The following is a 15001-nucleotide window of genomic DNA, read 5'->3' as shown; positions in this document are numbered from 1 at the left end:
TACAGCTTGTTTCTTCATGTCAAACAGATTTATGTTGAAAATGTATTGAAGCTGTTTTATTTTAGAGGCTCAGAAGAGGGTTAGGTACAGGAAGTTAAGATGACAGGACGGTTAAAGCACATTACAAATGTCCCTCTATAGATCTTCAGCATTGTATATCCTTAATTATAGTACTTGGTACTGGTACTCTAGCCTTCAACAATATCTTCATACAGTCTCTTTTTGTTTGTTTTAACATGTCATCCTCATTTAAGAAGTAATAAGTCTTACTACAAAGCACTACAGGCAGCTCCAAAGAAGGAAGAAATCATTCCCTACCATTCACTGATCAACATTTGAAGACTGCAAATGACTGCATCTCATAAAATGTGACTGTTCCCCCTGCAGTTAAAAGAGCACAGACAGTTTAAGCATTGAATTTTGTTAAAAAGTCAACATTTAGGTCTCATTTTTCAGCTTCTGCTGACTCACAAAAGCCAGACACTGTGCATGTTCCCTTTGGATATTTATTCGAAGAACAAGCAGACACTCTGGGAGAGTCTTAGAGTTTTCAGTTTCAGAACACCTTCCAGAGGCCAGAGGGGAGAAATAAATTCACCGAGACTCATTTAGGATTTCAGAGGGTTGCTCTGAGTCAATCACAGAAGGGAAATCCTGATTCTCACACAGCCATCTCCTCGTCTTTACCACAGAGATGGAATCAGACTGAAGAAGCTGCTGGTTCTGTTGATTTGCGGTTGAGGAGGTTTGTCGACCCTCAACCCTCAGACCTAAAGCTCCAATCTGTGACGCTGAGGCGGCTGTTGTCGTTTCACACGACCGACTGTCTCTATAATCTTGTGGATCTTGGGAGAGACTGAGACAATTCAGCCAAATGAATTCCTCTTCCGCTGAACTGAGCGCCACAATCGCATCTGTGCTTAGGAGGGCTCGGGCTTGGCAGGAAACATATGGAGGAGAAAGAACGCTGAAGGAAAATGAGTCATATGGGGAGCACTCAATCAACAAACAACAACAAGATGGAAAGACGAGGATGAAGACAAGAATGAACCGGCTGTTAATGTGACAGATAACCACAACTTTTGTGCATCATGACTCCCGTCTCGCTCTAATTTAACTTTTAAGAGTTAGAGGAAGCTCTCCATGACATTACTTTCACCTGTGGCTAAACTCAAACTTAATGAATGTGGGTAAATTAATTAAAAGCACACGGGGAGCCGAGGATAACTAGGCCCCGTCCTCGAAAAACAGATGCTAATGGAGAGAAAACAGCGGGACTCACAGCGGCACGATGAGCAATCAATTAAAAAACAACTACTATTTAATTCTAGAGTGAAGCAACATAAAAAATAAAACTGTGTACCAGTAACAAATGTTTATACCAACTACGCAACACTGACCTAGCTCCCCTCTACATCAACGGTGAGTGTGTGGAGAGGGTCCACAGCTTCCGGTTCCTGGGCGTCCTCATCTCCTCTGACATCTCCTGGACGGACAACACCACGGCGATCATTAAGAAGGCACAGCAGCGGCTACACCTCCTGAGGGTTCTCAAGAAACACAACTTGGACCCCACCCTGCTGACGACCTTCTATCGCTCGTCCATTGAGAGCCTGCTGACTTATTGCATCACAGTGTGGTACGGCAGCTGCACCATGGCAGACAGGAAGGGGCTTCAGAGGACTGTTAAGACAAAATCATCGGCTGCCCCCTCCCCTCCCTGATGGACATTTACACCTCCCGCTGCATTAAAAGGGCAGGAAACATCATCAAGGACAACTTCCACCCTGGTTCCGACCTGTTTGTCCCGTTGCCCTCAGGAAGGCGCTACAGGTGCATCAGAACCAAAACAAACAGACTCAAAAACAGTTTCTTTCCAAAAGCCATCACCACTCTGAATTCAAACATGCACTGACACCCCCCCCCCCCCCCCCCCCCCCCGCCCCCCGACTACCTCAAAACCGTCTACTGTGAAATACGGACTATTCTAATGTGCAATATCACACTGACCATGCACTTTTATTCTTTTTAACTGTTTTAACTTATCCTTTTTTGTGATTTTTATTACATGTATCTTGCACTGATGGAGATGCTCTAAATCTCATTGTACTTGTGTATAGTGACAATAAAAGGCATTCTATTCTATTCTATTCTATTCTATTCTATAGGACCACTTTAAAGTCCCTCCATGTTTTTTCCTTAAAAACAATCCCTTTTTCTAGAATATGACTTCTATGAACTTCCAAACTTTCTCTCACTGCAGCTCAAACACTGTAAAACTCGTCTACGCTGCACAAAAGCTGTCATTAATGGAGTAAATCAATGATACATGCTTGAGCTGGAAACCAGTTCTGATATAGAACAATGCAAGTTGACTGGATTGATTCCTTTTCTAGTCAGAATTTGTGTGTTTCTTTTAAAAAACCTTCATTGGTAAACTACAGCTTCAAGGTGAAAACACTGCATATACTACTGTTTAAAAGTTTGGGGTCACTGTCCTTATTTCTGAAAAAAAAAATTCAATGAAGACAACAAATCAATAAATGAATGAAAAATTCGGTTTAGACATTGGTAATGTGGTAAATGACTGTTCTAGCTGGAAACAGCTGATTTTTAATGGAATATCTCCATAGGGGTACAGAGGAACATTTCCAGCAGCCATCACTCCTGTGTTCTAATGCTACATTGTGTTAGCTAACGGTGTTAAAATTCTAACTGATGATTAGAAAACCCTTGTGCAGTTATGTTAGTATATGAATAAAAGTGTGAAATTGCCAAACTTTTGAATGACAGTGTACACTTACAGAAATTTTGTGGAGCCACAATACCAGCCCGGACTGATCATTTTTCAATGTTGTTTGATTTATTTATTTTTTTGTCTATTTCAAGGGTCTAATATTTATACTCACACGCAAAAGAAACGCAAGTTTCTTTTACCCAATGAAAAATTAAATTTGGTTTCCCAAAACAAAAATGCATTTGGTACTTTGTGGTGCATGGTGTGTTCTTAACATTTTCTGTTGCGTTTTGTAAGGTTGGTGTGAAAACGGAAAACGAATTGTCGCAATACACCAATGCATTGATGATGTGGACATGATTCACACTTTGCACGTGCAATCGAATATGCACGATTTATCGACACCTTCAGTGGGTATAAATTTCATTCAAGATCATAGGCATTTCACTTGCTGTTTAACTATGCCACGCTTAAACCAAATTGAGAGGAACCAAGCCATCGGACGTCTGCAAGCTGGAGAGTCTGTCCACTTCGGGGAAGGTCATCGGTGCTCTGTGTGGTGTTGTATCGACGCTGGAGACGATAAATGGTGGTGATGTTGACATTAAAGTGACGGGCAATGTCTCGGACAAATTTGCGTTTCTTTTGTGTGTGAGTATATATTATTGCCATTTTGGAACATTTTGAGTTGTGTTGGACCTTTTCTTTTTTTTTTTTGCAATTTTGGACAAGTTTCAAGTCATTTTGGACAATTGTAAGTCACTTTGAGCATCATGTTGTCATTTTGGATGATGTTTTTCAGATTCTCCTGATGTTAGAGCCATCACTCCTGTTTTCTAACGCTACATTTTGTTAGCTAATGGTGTTGAAAGCCTAGTTGATGATTAGAATATCTTTCTGCAGTTATGTTAGCACATGAATAAAAGTGTGAGTTTTCGTGGAAAACATGAAATTGTCTGGGTGACCCCAAACTTTTGAACGGCAGTGTATTTCACTCATTAAACGTCTTCTACCATGTTAAAAACATAACATAAAGACAAGCTAACAATGTAAAATCCTGAAGAATCACTGTCTTTGAACAGCAGCAGTATCTACTTTACATGGACTACTAACTTCCTGAATTATTTTTGCTGTGATCAGAGCTAATAGTTTGCTATTACAGATGTTGGCACACAGACTAAAGACCTGTGGCAGTAAAACTTAACAGCCTGGATTTAGTTTGAACCAACTCCAAGTCTAGTACCTCCGTCTCAGTTCATAAAAATCACACAGGCTTTTAGCAGATGAGGAGTGTGGCGGTATTTATGAATCCAAAGGGGGATGTAGTAGAAATATCGGAAACCAATGGTTGAAACAGATGGTCAAAACATGGAAAATGGTGCAAATTAGAATAAAAGCAGAAACTTTTGAAGGGGTTCATGGTGTTGTGCACAACAGTGCTTGAGAAAAGAGGTTACACTTTACATTCTAAATGTCAGTCATTGTATCTGTACACTTATCTCCATCTTCTTATGTCATTTGCACATCCTGTCACTTATGTATGTTCTGTGGTGTGAGACCTATCTTGGAATGCAAGGAATTGTTATTTATTCCTTTTTCTGTCTTTGGTGAACTTTCCTTTGGACTCTTGAAGGCCTCAGAATACTCGAAAAGGCATGAAAGTTTGCACACACATCAGAACCAGCAAAAAATTTGATGTTTTAGGGGAATTGCACACATGTGAGCGAAAAATGTCTCAATAGCGCCACGTGGAAAATTTCAAATGGGAACTTCAGCCAGTACATGTCACCTAGAGTTATGAAATTTGACACGCATATGTAACTCGTCAAGAGGAACCAAGATGTAATTGACACCCATACCTTAAACCCAACAGGTAGTCGGCCATTTTAAATTATGCCATATTTTTGACGAGTTTGGACCAATTTTTGCACATTTTCAAAAGCTGTAAACTCAAACAGGGTAACTCCGACAGAGCTCAAATTTGGCCAGGATGTACTTCAGTCATGTGTGATCAATAGTTTACAAAATGCTCCATCAAAGTCTGAGTGCTCGGAAATGGCGAGCACTCAGAATTTCGACATTTCGCCATGAAATAGGAAATACTGAGTAACTACTGTGTAACTTTACATGTGTGATCAGAGTCGAGCCCTCATCACATCCATAGGTCAAAATTCATTCACAGTCATAGCGCCACCTGGTGGACATTTTGCATGTCTTGCCATTTAAGCAGGAAGTGCTGTCTAACTAGCCTGTGCATGCTCCACTCTGCCTTCAGCTTTGCATGTGTGATCACAGTCTCATCACATTTGTAGGTCAAAATGAAGTCACAGGCTGTGTCCGAAATGGCATACTAACGTACTACTCATACTAAATGTGACGTCAAAATAAGTATGTAGTGCGTTCACACTGGATAGTATGAATAGATTGAGTACGCGAGAAATACCCGGATGTATACTATATCCGGAAAAAATTTAAGTATGCGCGGTGACCACACTAGTCATACTCAACCGCCCCATAATGCTTTGCGAGTTATCCACCGAAATGCAAGCCTCCGCAGGATATGTGGCCGGACCGCGGCGATTTTTATTTTGTTTTATGTGATTAAGTAGTCATCCTGATCACCCCACAGATTTGAGAAATAGGCGTTTTCTGACCAACGTTTTAAATTTGTCAGACGCCTCACAACGTGCTACTGAATGCTAGCAGCTAGTTGCAGCAGCTCGCTTTGCATACAGAACAAGTAGCAGCTACCTCCAGTAGCCTGCAGCTACAACTGAAACGATTCACATAATCTGGCTAATAACTGCATGAGGAGTGCCGGCTTGAAATTGCCACATTAATTATGCGACTGTTTGTTAGCATAAAATCGACCTGAAGCCGGCATTCAGCCGAGATATTTGATAGCTGTACTTCCGGTTTTTGTCGTCGGAGGTTTGAAATGCATTATGGGAAACGGAGTAGTATACTACAGTGTGAACGGTCAGCATTCTAATCATACTTATAGTACGTAGGATACAGTATATACTCATTGAGAATGTAGTATGTAGCACGTTAGTATGCGATTTCGGACACAGCCACAGTGATAGCACCACCTGGTGGATAGACAGGAAGTGCTGCATATCTAGCCTGTTCATGCTCCAATCTGCCTCAAATCTTACATGTGTGATCAGAGTCCAGCCCTCATCACATCCACAGGTTGAAAGACACTCTCAGTCACAGCGCCACCTGGTGGACATGTTTGGATTCACTGACCAGCAATGATGTGAGGCCCTGACCAACGCTACTGACAGCTTTAAATTGGTCTTATTTTCATTTTACCTTCACTTCATACCCTAATATTCTTTATTGAATATCCATGCTGCTGGAACAACCTCATTTCTCTCCTGGGAGTAGTAAAGTCATTCAAGTCTAAGGTCAAACATGATCTCCTTTCACATCTCTGCACACCTGGACAAGTGTTGCATGAAATGGTTTCTGGAAAAAGTGTTCACCGAGGAGACTCAGACGATGATCTGACAGGAAATCAGAAGCTGTAATCTCAAGCCCATTTCTTACCTGAAACCAAAGAAATCTAAAGTCAAATTGCAAAGTACAAATGCTGCCTGCAGGCAAAACAATTCAATCTACGCACCTGAACCCACCACACAATCACGTTGCATTTCTGAGTTCAAAATCTATTTTCCTCCTGGGTTCCAGCACTCTGATCTCCTCCTCAGTTATTGTTGTCTCCTGCGCGTCTCTTTCCCAATAGATTTATTTTATATTTTCCCCATTTAGAGACCAAAGAAGAACCGAACCACTCTGATTAATTCCGTAAATCAAATGAGAGGTTTGGGGGGATGGATGTGGCATTTTCAGAGAGGAATCCAGACAGTGACGCATGTTTATGGAAACATGTCAGACCGTATGTGATGTCTGTCTGTCCAACATCCACAGTCCCTCAGGCCAAAAGCTTTTTGTTCGTCTCAGACAACCAGCCGTCATAAATCAACCTGTTTCTATCCATTCTGTCTTTTCACCCAAACATTCTGGCAACCTCAGCATGAAAAAGGGGATAAAGAAAAATAAAATTATTGCTTATATATATCCATGACTGTCAATTAGGCCTGAAGGCATGACTGGAACCGAGGATGAATGAGATGATGATGCTCCACGGCTGCCTGAAAACAACTGAAACAGTCTGAGAATACAAATCAGTGAGCGTCAGAAAGTCTGCGATGATGAATCAAAGCGTCACACTCCAACACAAAAGCAACCAAAATGAAGCAAAACCCACTGAATATGGAAAGACACACAAAACACAACACAGTTACAGAGGAGAAAGCTGTTCTTCTTTCCATTTTCATGCCAGTAAAGGGTGCTGGATTGAAAATGCATTTGAACTGAGGCAGAGGAAGATGGGCAGATGTGTGAAAGAGTCAGAGCATCCAGTCTGGGATAAATGACAAGCCTTTTTCTTAATCATTTAAAGAAAGAAAATCAGCATTTGGTTGCTCTGTAAGCATCTAAAGGTATCAGAAACCTGCCTGGAATCATGCTGTGTGACTGATTTTGCTGCCAAAAAACCCTCCAAGCTGACACATGCCAGAGTTTGACATCCCATCACAGAGAACAGACCCCAAATATCAGCACTTCAGCAGCGCAGCTAGAAACGCCTCCATCAGAGTGCTGCGTACTGAACGGCACTTGTGGCTCCATCCCGAGGGTGGAACTGAAGGAATCAACGTTTTGTCTCGCAGATTATGTTGTTGAGAGGCAGGAGAGGGAAGGAAAAAAAATCAACCCACAATCCCAGAGCGCTCTAATCCTCCCTGGAGACAGGTGGATTAGCGGACGTTCAGTGAATGAACACACAGAGATGGCGTGAGTCCCGGTTTGGTGCAGGTGTGTGTCGCTGAGAAACGCAGAAACCTTGAGCAGCAGGGATGCACACAGCCACACCCTCTGGATGAAACCAGCAGCGGCAACAGACACGAACACACCCTCACAAATCCATCCCTGCCGCTCACTTTGTCGTTTCATCTGCAGGGAGAGGAACCAGGGTGACGACAGATACCCACTCGCGCAAAGCGTCAGGATCGATTTTCCCATTTGGTACTAAATTCCCACAACCTGAGCAGAATTTTATCAACAGTGTCAGATCAGAAAATAGCATAAAATGAGGTTGTAGTAGTCTAAAACAGACAGAATCAACCAGTAAAAGGTCGCTTTTCTCGGCGCACAGGACGATGCGACGCGTAAAAACGCAGCAGCTCTGCTCCTTCATTCATTCAGAAATCCAACGATGCAGTCAAGTTTCCTCACAGACCTCCTCCTGCGCTTCGTGTATGAATCTGTCCTATTCCTCAAAGTTCACCTGAACCTGACGGCCAACTTCCACCTCCTCCACACAGAACTCCAGGAGCAGCTCTGACCTCCGTGCCAAAGCGCCAAGGACGCGAACAGCCCTTCTCCCCGCGCGTTTTTGGGAATAAAGCAGATGTACTCACCCCTCGGAGACATCCAGGTCCTTCCCGTGCGTCCTTCGGCTTGGCCCGTCTTTTCTGTTCTTATAGCTACATCCTCTTTATCTGCAGTACGTCCACGTTCCTCTCCGTCTCTGTTTTATCTTCTGAGCGGAGGCACGTACAGACCACAGCCGGGTTCAGTCCGTCTCCGAGCTGGGTGGGATTCTTCAAGCACCCGGACGCACCGGACACGTCCCGCTGTCCATTGGAGTCCGGTGCACACCGTCCTGCACCGACACCAGATGCAAAGAAGAAGAAAAAAAATCCTCATGTGAGTTCACAAAAACCAAACTGCTGGTTTTGGTGCTCAAAGATCCGCCGGGAAAGTTTAAACACCGGGAGAGGATGAGGAGAGAAACGGCAAGAAATGACTCCTCACCGACTGGAGCTGAAGGAGGGAGGGACGGAGAGAGAGGGAGGGACGGAGAGGGGGGAGAGAGAGAGGGAGGAGAGAGCGCAGGTACCGCAGCTCCGACGCGCTCCACCGACCACGAGTTGACTCCTGCTCCAAACACTGCGACGCCTCAGAAATCCGAAGGAGCTCCGGCAGCTCAACGCAAACTATCTGCACAGGAACCAAAGAAATGCAACATCTGGGGCTGTTCTTACTGATGATGAAGTGTCACCTGCAGCAGAATAGAATAGAATAGAATGACTATTAATCCCTGGTTGCTCGAGCAGAGAGAGTACAGTTCCCACCACGATGAATCCAGGTAAATAAGCAAAAATGCGCAGAAAATAAAAAGAAACAATAAGAAAAAATATTTTAAAATGTACACATTTTTAAAGTGTTTTGTGTGTAGCGCAAGAATAAAGAAAAAAATGTCCAATTTCAAATCACAGAACCATACAAGACCCAAAGCAACTCAAAGAAAGCAGGTTTTTATGTGTGCAGTTCTGTTTTCATTCTTAATTTGGCTCCAAAACTATCATCAGATGAAGCAAATGAAACGTCCACACTGCCTGGTCACACATGAACCTCACAGCTTTAATGTCTAAAATCTGCCTTCTAGTTATGATTGATGGAAACTTTAAAAAAAATACACATTTTACTTTTTTAAACGCATTGCTTTATAACTACAAAAGATTAAAAATGCTAAAAAAAATTTGACAAAAAACACAAAAACATTGAAAATAACAAAAAATGAGACAAAACTATGACGCAAAGATTGAAAATGACAAAAAATTGACAAAAACAACAAGAAATTAAAAATGCCAAAAAAAATTAGACAAAACAACAAAAAACATGAAAATGATTGAAAAATGTGCATATTAATTGTTAAATAAGCGTGAAAAAACATTCATAATTAATCACACTAACTTTATTTTCATGTTGTTTTCATGGAAATTTTAAATTAAAATTAAATTTTAAAAATAAAGTACGCTACCGTAAAATTACAGTAAAACATTTACTTCACTTATAAGACATGCATTAATACTGTTGATTTTATGCTTCAAAAATCTGCTTCATTCCACATTTTAATGTAAAAACAGTTCGAACCTTTAAAAACATTTTCGTTTCACTTGAAAATTTACATGAAAATACCGATAAAATGAAGTTTGTGTGACATATTATAAACAGTACAGCACAACAGTTGGAGTATTTAACATTTAATATGTGCAATTTTAGCAAGAAATATTACATAATACTTCAACAAATTGTGGTTCTAGCTGTCAAATATTAAAGCATTTGTCCATTATTAACACAAAAATACAGCAATTTGACTGGTTCAAACATATTATTTTTACATGAAATAATGCAAAAAATCTGCGTGGTACTTGTTCTAAATATTACAACATGTTTCCGTGCATTTAACTGGGAAAAGTCTGCTCTTTCTGAGAAATAAACGCAAAAACATCACAGTATTGATGTTACATATATTAGGGCGAAGTGTATTTTTCTCAAGAAAAAAAAATATTTTACAGAATGCAAGTGTTTCCTCATCAACTTATTGATGGTGATTCAGTGTCACAAACAGGATCAAACTGTTCTAGATTTTACTAAATTTTACTGTCATGGTTTAACAGTTTTCACCGTAAAAATTACAAACTTTTTTTTACAGTGTATTTAAAACCCTTCCTTTCACAATACAAGTTGTTAAATTCATACCTTTGTTAGATTTTCTTCAGGAGTTTCGTGTTTTTATTCATGTTGTGGCTTTTAGGACTTTTTTTTTCATACACCGACAAAATGGTTTGTTGAAATCATCGTTTGTTATTTTTAGAATTTCAGTTTTGCATTTGAACACAGTCTTTGCTCCGCGCTCCATCTGAAGAGTCTGACGTTAGTTTGTAATCGGTTAATGCACAATTTCAAGTTTAAACTGCAAAGAATTCTGAGGTTTTTCAAATGTACATTATTCTGTGTGTCCTGGCTTTTTATCCACAGCTTTAGGTTGCAGAAAATGGACTTTTTAGAAAACTCCTGGCAGGGAAGATACTCAGAAAGCCAGTTTTTTTTTTGTTTTTTGTTTTGGAAACAGCGGGTTCATTTGAGATGAGCAGCCTCGGCTGGAAAGTGGACGACAGCAGGAGGCAGAAGGAGCCAAAAAGCTGCAGCAAAGTCTGACACTTTCCAGCAGTCTGTTCATTATTAATACACATTATTATCATAGAGCCATTTATCAACACAGCAACAGGAAAAGTCAGTTTATATACAGATCTGTCCTTCTCAAACAACATACATACACTGAAAACACCAAGAAATACTCCAGTAAAGGAGAAGGAAGTACAAGGAAATATTCAGATTGAAACACATGAACAGATGTTAGTTTAATGCCACTTACCAGATGTTTTTGTGTTGCTAAATACTCAAGAATGAAATCAATCCAATGTTTATTTACAATAACTACAATTATGATGTCTGCTTTTATGTCTCTTTTTTGTTATTTTCAATCTTTTTGTTGTTTTTTTGTCTCATTTTTTGACATTTTAAAGGTTTTTGTTGGATTGTTTGTCTCATTTTTTTTGTAATTTTTCATCTCTTTTTCTTGTTTTTTGCCTCATTTTTACTAATTTCAATCTTTTTGTTTTTTTAAAACCTCATTTTTACTATTTCTGTTGTTTTTTGTCCCTTTTTTGACATTTTAAAATTTTTTGTTGGATTTTTTTGGTCATTTTCTATCTCTTCTTGTCTTTTGTTTACAGATTTTTATTGTCATAGTTTGACAGTTCCTCACTGTAAAAGAGATGAGAGGATTGATTCTGCGGAGGTGGAACTATGCAGATATCTACATGTTAGCTGCTAAGTTAACTTGAAGCAGCAAAATGGACAGATTTAGGTTCTTTTGCTTTTAAATATTACCTTTTCTTGAAGCTTCACCTCCATTTTATCCTCAATTTTCCCACCACATCTGGAGTATGATTGGCTGGCTGAAAAGGAGAGACAGTAAAGCAATCAGACAAATGGCAACGTTTTGGTGACTTGGATCATATTTGGCACAAGTAGCGAATATAAACCTGCAGGATATGCATTTCACTAAAAATGTAATAGACATGTTTGGGCTGCATCAAATACATGAAGTTGTTGCTGTATTTTGTTGTCTGACAAGCCTTTAAAGCCTTTTTAGGTTCCCTAAATGTACTCTGTGCAACTACTTTCAACAAAACCCTCTAACAAACACACACCAGAACACTTTGGTAGCATTTGTCCAGAACCACAGAGCTGGGAATGGTAGTTCTATTCATCTATTAGTTCATTTTTCATGAGCACAAGTTGGCAAACTGAATGAAATTCTTCTGTAACTGCTGATTCATCAAAGGTATAGCTGCCTATCGGGCCTGTGCGGATTGCTTTTGGCTAGAATAATGAGTTCCGACTTGGAAAGCCACCTACCGCTGATAACTATTTTTTAGTTTGTTGGACGGCGGCTCAGCTTCACAGACTCTTTCCTGTTTGTGTTTTTCCTTATCGCTGGACGTCAGACTAACGCTGCTCGGCCCGTAAAAATCTGCACCTCTTTCCCCATTCAGGTTTAACTCAGTCAGAGCACATTTCTGAGTCTGGAGCGGTTTTTGCCCTCCAGAAATGTTTGCATAACTAATCTGCACTTCGTTAGCTTCCCCCGGATAAGTACAGGTTCAATCATAATGTAGCCTGCAGAAACGCCAGTTGAAGGTTTGCCACATTGGATGAATTATTTAGTCGTGCTCGACTGCAACCAATGCAGAAGGAATTGGTTGCAGTAAAGTCTTTCAAATAGTTTATTTTAATGTCTATTTTCAAGTGTTTTAAACAGCTCCCTTCTTCTGGTTCGGACGTATTCATCATTTTTGCAATAAAAACCAAAGATCCATGTTGTTTTCAGCTCTGCACAGTCTTATAAACATGAGAAAGTGAATCTTTCCCCAGCGCCCACCAAATCAAAGCATCCCAGTTGCCGTGAATGATTGGTTACGTTTGTCTAACCTTTGCACCAACTGATCAAATGAAACTCAGTTAACAGTGTGACTCTTTTGAGCTCATCTATGTGAATAGTTTGAGTTCCCCAAAGAGCCTTTCCCCTGGTTTATCCATGTTTCATGGTTCCATGACAGGAAGTATGTGTTGGAGATGGATATTTGCAGTTTTTACCACTTCTGTGACAACAAATGATACCTAGAATCCCCAGAATTCCATCTACCTGAAGTGGAAATACCACTAAAATGTTTTTCAGGTTATGTGACGGGTAAAGCACCATTTAGGGCGACACTAATGGAACTATGTTAAGGAGAGAAGCTCTGAAAGGCCCCATAAGATCTGTAACAGTAAAAGATTAAACAATAAAACACCTTAAAGGTAACTGAAATGAGAAGTTTATTTTTTCTAGCAGGATCTCCAGAGCTGTGGCTGTATCATTCTGGGGTTTGACCGCTAACATGTAATAAAAAATTCCAACATTATACATTTATGTGATGTGATCAATATTTACAGAGTTTATTGTGTATGAGAGAGAACGATGACCATGATCCTTTCATTTGGGATGGATAGACGGATAGACAGACGAATGAAAGAAAGAAAAATGGACGGATAGACAGATGGAAGGAAGGATGGATGATGGACGGACAGACGGATGGATGGATGGATGGAAGGAATAAACGAACAAAGAAACAAACAAAAGAAATATGGATGGATGATGGATGGATGGACGGACAGACAGATGGATGGATGGAAAGAATAAATGAACAAAGAAACAAACAAAAGAAAGATAGTTTGCGTTCCCTGAAGACCCTTTCCCCTGGTGTCTCCGTGTTTCATGGTTCCATGACAGGAAGTTGGTGTTGGAGATGGATATTTGCAGTTTTTACCACTTCTGTGCCAACAAATGATAGCTAGAATCCCCAGAATTCCATCTACCTGAGGTGGAAATACCACTAAAACATTATTCAGGTTATGTGACGGGTAAAGCACCTTTTAGGATGACATGAATGGAATTATGTTAAGGATAGAAGCTCCGTAAGGCCCCAATAGATCCGTAACAGTAAAAGACTAAACAATAAAACACCTTAAAGGTTAAAAAAAAAAAAAAAAAAAAAAAGAGAGAAAAGTTTGGGGTTTTTTCAAGAAGGATCTCTAGAGCTGGGGCAGTGTCATCCTGGGATTTGACCGGTAACATGAAATAAAAATTCCAGCATTATATATGTATGTGATGTGATCAATATTTGCAGACACGTTTATTTTGTATGACAGAGAATGATGACCATGATCCTTTCATTTTTCTTGTTGGGCTCATGTATTATATTGATGAATGCATTTATTCGTACCTACACCACATTCATTCATCAAGAATAATTTGACAGATATAATGTACACTCAATACAATGCAAATGCTTCTTCTCTTAACATCGTGTTCTCAAGCTTATTTAATATATAGCTACATAAGAGCAATAAAAAAAGCAGTTTAAATGGAAGATGTGAGGTAATTTTTTACAAAGTGAGGTAAGCATTTAATTCGCCTCCTCTGGAACTCCGTAATGGTAAATGGACTGCACTTACATAGAGCTTTTTATTTATTCATTCATTATTATTGTTATTATGATAGAGTAAGTCCTATTAAACATGGTGCATTGAGGCCGTCTAGACTCAGTTAAAAATGAAAAAAAAAAAAAAAAACAATAAAAGTACAAAGCCAAATAAGAGCAGAATGAATCAACAGTAAAGTGAAACATTTTGGACCCTAGTTGGTACAAAAAAAGTTCACACAAAACTGATTTAGTGATTCATTTCTGATTTGTGTTGTGTCCTTGAAGTAAAGCGTTGGAGGTTCTGAAAATTTAACATCTAAATTGCTCCTGTAGTTTTGAAAAGTGAGGTCATATCTGCTCAATGAGTTAGGAAAGTTTAACAAAAACAACTTTTTTAAATAATAGATGAGTATTTCATCTTAGATGTTTATTATGGTGGTATGAAGCTACATATCGTTAATTACATACTGTGTTTGAACCCACCCTTAATTAGAGATAACCCGATCTACTTGTCTGATATTGCAGATTCGGAATCAATGACAAGATAAGAAACAGCAGTGAAAAATTCAGGCTTTTGTCTTTATCCAATCCAAATCAAACCAACACAACTTTGTTTGGATGTAAACACAGAACTGTCTGGAGATACCACATATCTCATCTGACCTGGGAACACCTGGATGGATGGATGGATGGATGGATGGATGGATGGATGGATGGATGGATGGATGGATGGATGGACGATAGATGAAGGAAGGAAGGAAGGAAGGAAGGAAGGAAGGAAGGAAGGAGACGGTTGGACAGATGGATATGGATG

At 39.8% G+C, this 15001-nt stretch overlaps 1 protein-coding gene across 3 annotated transcripts in view; it reads right to left on the bottom strand.

The window, feature by feature from the left end:
• Positions 1-8964, bottom strand: part of htr2cl1 (5-hydroxytryptamine (serotonin) receptor 2C, G protein-coupled-like 1) — a 250892-nt gene extending 241928 nt beyond the window's left edge. For all 3 annotated transcript variants that reach the window (XM_051944157.1, XM_051944156.1, XM_051944158.1), the window contains exon 1: positions 8227-8964. The gene's annotated coding sequence lies outside the window, so the exon portion shown is untranslated. The remainder of the gene's footprint in view (positions 1-8226) is intronic.
• Positions 8965-15001: the final 6037 nt, after the last annotated feature.

The sequence above is a fragment of the Acanthochromis polyacanthus genome, chromosome 23 (assembly GCF_021347895.1).
Source record: "Acanthochromis polyacanthus isolate Apoly-LR-REF ecotype Palm Island chromosome 23, KAUST_Apoly_ChrSc, whole genome shotgun sequence".
Lineage (NCBI taxonomy): Eukaryota > Metazoa > Chordata > Actinopteri > Pomacentridae > Acanthochromis > Acanthochromis polyacanthus.
This window is presented reverse-complemented; position numbering and strand designations above follow the sequence as displayed.